Here is a 5235-nt window from a genome sequence, read left to right on the forward strand (position 1 = left end):
TATCAGTGGGGGCACGGGGTGGTTCATGAAGCCATTTGCCAATACGTTCCCAGGTGGATCGGCGAAGAGAGCCGCCCTCGGGATAAGCAGGACAGTGTTTGTGAAGATAGAGCATAAAAGAAATAATTTCTTTGCGAGATAGAGGATATATAGTTGTTCCGTTAATTTTCTGCAAGCAATTTGCCTTTCTGACTAATTTTAAAAGTTCATCCACATGCTTGGACAGAACTTGAGAAAGTGAAGAGCCCATACTTACGATGATCAAGCCTATTCCAGGTGCGCAGTACAGGAGTCAGAGCAGCGCTTCCCTAGACAGAGAACACGCCGTGGAGTCCAATCACGTCGGGGTCACCAGTTGTGGGATTGCAAAATCCCGAGGTCCCGCTCCCTGCAGGACGATGGCGACGTACGTCAGCCTAAACCAACGGGCCTCGCTTTAGGTTAGGAAACACACGGACAACATGCTTCTTCAGGTGAGATGGCAGGCAAAGACCCTGAAGCCTCTCCGTGCCTCTCTTTTATTGGTACATTAGCATCATCAAGGGGGGGGGTGTACAAAAAGACAATAGGGGGATGGCTCTTCATTGCCATACACAAAGAACAGGAAACTTAAGTCAAGGAGGTACTAATTCAAGGTAAGCTTTTCAGGAGAAATGAAACTTAAGTCAAGAAACGAAACCTAAGGCAGGCTCTTCAGGAAAAACGAAACCTGAGTCAAGGAACCAAATGGATGCAACACAAGAGCAAATATTATAACATCCATGAACTGATTATTTTAATACTGGATTTGTTGAGTCTTCTGCATGTCCTTTTTCAGGTGGAAGAATTTGTATGCATTGATTCTTCCAAACCTTTAACACCAATGAATGAGCTAGATTCTTCTTAAACCCAGGATTTTTCTTAAAAAGATGATACAGTTATGGACATTTGCTTTCTAAGAACAATAAAAACACACTATAAACTATTTTGAAGATTATGCTGCATATTGGATATTTTAATGGACCTTAACAACAGCCTTATTTTCTATAAAAAGGACAACATTTGAGAAAACAAGAAATAAACAATACAAGGGTCTATAAAATTAACAAGGGGATTTTTTAAAAAATGTTTTATCAGAGGTAATATCTGTAGTTTTTCTTTTAATATTATTGTTTGGAACTTTTACCTGTACAGAGCTTCAAAAACAGCTTTTGATGAAATGCCAAATGCTCTCTCGTACTGGTTCTTGCCTTCCCTTGGGGAAGAAAACAACATCTTTGGATGTCTAGCAGCTTTTCAAGAGTCAGTTAAAATTATGTAGTTTTGTTGATCTTCAGAAAAAAAAACTCATGCTGAATGCTGTGCCAGGAATTTTTGAAATAGGGCTATTACAGATCATACCATTGCTTGAAGACAATGGATTGTTTGCAAGTGTGTGTGTAGAATTTTCCATTATCACACATAGCAATTTGCAGGATCACATTACTTGACAATCAGTGATGTGTATCAATGTGGAAAGCACATTGGGGATCACATGCTTGCAGTGGATATCTCCCCTTCTTCTGAGCTAAGGCTATATCTGTTGTTCATATGAACCCTCATATGTTTTTCTGGAAGCATGTTGCCTCTTAGACACAAATAAATTTTCTTTCTCTGTTCCTCCAGAGATGCAAACATGTATTCATTCTGAAATCTCAAATTGGATAAATAACCCAATTTAGATGTTGCTGGGAAAGATTGTTCCCAAGTGAAAATAAGGTGATGCTCCTATACACAGGACCATAAGCTGTGCTAATTTTTTGTTTAAGGCAGAATAAAGCTCTTAGAAAAACAGGTGCCTTTTCCACATAACTGCTGAAAAATAATGTTGGCAACTGCCAAGCTTATTCTTAATTAAGCCAAAGGGAATTCTCTCATCACTCATTGAAGCAGGTATTGATGGAGAATATTTCTCTGGGATTCAACAGTGAGAGCTGCCTCTGTCAGTCATCTGTTCAGGAGTTATGGGAAAAACAGGCACAATCTTAATTTTTATTTTACTCCATCAACAATTGCTCCAATTGTTTTCTAGAGTGCATGTGTGGGCACAATTCTATGCATCAGTGGATCACATTCAGACAGTTTAAATATTAATCACGTATAACAACTAACACTGCTGCTATACTCATATAAAAAATTAGTGATAAGAAACATATTGTGGATCCTTTAAATTCTTCTTATATTGCACATATGTTTCACTGTCCCAGTTAATTAAAACTCAAGTGTACTGTATAGTCCCAGACAAACACATATGGGAACAAAATCCATTAAATCTAGCAGACCATGTCATAAACAGATGGATTATAAGTGAGCAAAATATTTTAAGGAAGCGCTTAACTTAAAAAAACCCCACAAATACAAATATACCTTTGGCCTTCAAATAACTCAAGTTATGAATTGTGTGCATTACTTTTACACTCATCTACTGTAAGCTCAAATATATAGGAGTGTTAGATAAGCAATTTGTGGCCAGACACTGAACATAACAGTGATGAAATCTGAAGTCTGCATCTGTGCTGTTTTCTGCAAGCTATTACTCTCTCTGGCTATAGAGTGACAAAAATACAGGTGCAAAAATATATTATCAAGCCTGCCATATTTCAGAAATTGTCCATATTTTCATGCACACACATATATACTACCTACAACGTAGCTCAAGAGTGTTCAAGCCATGGTATTCTGTACCTTTTTAAAGAGAAATGAAAAGCTTTTATATTTTATATAAAACTAAAATAAAACAAACATTTTCTTGTTATATTTCATAAAAGTGATTGTGTAGTTGATAGTGAAAGATTTCTTCCTATGCTTTCCTATTAAGTCTCTCCCCCCCCCCCCCGCTATTACTTCTTCTAAAACAGGGGTGTCATAGCAAAACCACGCCCACCCCACTGCCGGCAATGGGAAAAAAGTCACAATACAGTATGTCATGACACGTCACCTGACATTGCAAGTTTGACACCCCTGTTCTAAAACATATCCATATTGAAATTGTAGTCCTTCAATATAACCTTTATCTCATTTCTGTTTTAAAAAAAAAAAAGCCACTGATGTCGGTAAAGCCATTCATTTCCCATTAACTAAAAAAGCTTCATCTTATTTTTTCTTTTCTTTCAACATATGCTTATGTGCCAGACCTTCATAGTCCATTATCTTAATTAAGATTTTCTCTGCAAACTCTGTTATTAAGATCAGTGATCTTAACAGGGGTTTCCTTGCACCATCATTAAGCTTGTCTTCTAAACTGTTAAGAATATGCTGGTTCCTCCACCTTGCATGTGTAGTATTGAACAGAAAGAAGTAGCCTATCACAGTTCTATAGCAGTCCTGTCTGTGGAGATTCTCAGTCATCCAGGTCATGGTTGTCTCAAAGGTGTTTTTTCAAAAGGCAACTGGACTTTGTTTTTCCTTGAAGATGGTTCTTGGATGAGAAGCAAAACATCTTCAAGGAAAACAAAGTCCAGTTGCCTTTTGAAAAAAGCACCTTTGGGATAGCAGTCCTGTGTTAACAATGAATACTACAGTGTTTTCTCCTTTAGAACCAGCAGTAAGCACATTTATTTAACTTTATTTTTCTGAAGAGAAGATTCATATAAATGGGTAGGATCTGGTTTTTTCATGGATTTTGACTGCATAAGATTTAATATTGTTCATCTCACCTTACAGCCTCTGTCAAGTACTGCCAGCAAAGATAAATTGTTTTGGAGTAATACATGCAAGTATGATACTGAGACTTTGGACTTGATTTTGTGAGAAACTGTTCAGAGATTTCTGTATTGCAATAAAAAGCTAAAAAGAAAATAATGGAAACCAGTATTTTATAATGCAGGCAAAAATATTATCTTAACAGCAAGAGCAATGTAATCACACAATTCTGTTTCATAATGAATTTTTATTGCATTCTCTCAACAGGGATCTGCTTTGGATCAAATAAAGACACATCAGATTGAAATACTCATTAAATGGCTATATTTATTATTTACCTTTATTAAGGTTTTCTTGCTTGATCATTTTGATTGTATACTGTAATTGTGACAACAGGAAATTATGGGCAGTTATGAGTTGCACATGGATCTTTAAAACCGCTGCAAGGTGCATGACAGAACAGAACCCAAAGCAACACTAAAAAGAAGCAAAATAGACTTTTCACATTTCTCAGTAGGAAGACTATTGTCATGGTTCTGAAAGAAGAAGCTTTTCAAAGAACTTTGAGGCCTTGTTTACCTTGAAGAATCCTTTTATTGCTACATAGCTTCGGCACGTACATAATGAAGCCAAAAACTGAATACTCCTTCCCCCAATCACCCGTAACAAAGCATAACTCACTCCTTCATTTGACAGTCATCAATCACGTTCTCCAATTAGTTTGAAGTGTGAACTTTCCCTCCCGTATCTCCTCTGGTTACAACTGACCTTGAAAATACTGTACTGAAATATTGTTATGGCTAACTATTCCCCAAGTACATACTTTCCCCCCTCCCTTCTAACATTGTCTGACTTTAACTCTAGAAGTGATACACAGGTTAAATAAAACATGTCTGCTTCTTCATATATTGTCAAGCAAGAACATCCGATGTTAGCAGCCTTGACAACTATATCATCTCACTTTGGTTTATCACAAGTGGGTTTTTTTCAAACTGATCAGTAATTTGATATTTAAGAAACCCTGATTTTTGCTTCTATTAAATATTAAAAGAAAACTACCCTTAATATATTGATGTCATTGATATCATTCTTTTTTATAGAAAGACTAGACTAGACTAGACTAGACTAGACTAGACTAGAATAGAATAGAATAGAATAGAATAGAATAGAATAGAATAGATAGAATAGAACAGAACAGAACAGAACCCTGGAGGTCTTCTAATTCAGCCCCCTGCTCAAGCAGGAGAATCTATACCATTTAATAATAATAATGATGATGATAAAGTTGGAAATGACCTTAGAGATCATCTAGTCCAACCCCCTGCTCAGGCAGGAAACCCTATACCATTTCAGACAAATGGCTGTCCAGTTTCTTTTTAAAAACTTCCAGTGTTGGAGCATTCACCGCTTCTGGAGGCAGGTTGTTCCACTGGTTAATTGTTCTAACTGTCAGGAAGTTTCTCCTTAGTTCTAGGTTGCTTCTCTCTTTGGTTAGTTTCCACCCGTTGCTTCTTGTCCTGCCTTCAGGCGCTTTGGAAAATAGCTTGACTCCCTCTTCTTTGTGGCAGCCCCTGA

General features: G+C 37.0%; 1 pseudogene; it reads right to left on the reverse strand.

Moving 5' to 3' along the window:
• The window catches only part of LOC107289687, a 15652-nt pseudogene that overhangs the window by 7699 nt on the left and 2718 nt on the right, over window positions 1-5235 (reverse strand).

The sequence above is a fragment of the Protobothrops mucrosquamatus genome, unplaced genomic scaffold (assembly GCF_001527695.2).
Source record: "Protobothrops mucrosquamatus isolate PMUCROS unplaced genomic scaffold, P.Mucros_1.0 scaffold749, whole genome shotgun sequence".
Taxonomy (NCBI): domain Eukaryota; kingdom Metazoa; phylum Chordata; class Lepidosauria; order Squamata; family Viperidae; genus Protobothrops; species Protobothrops mucrosquamatus.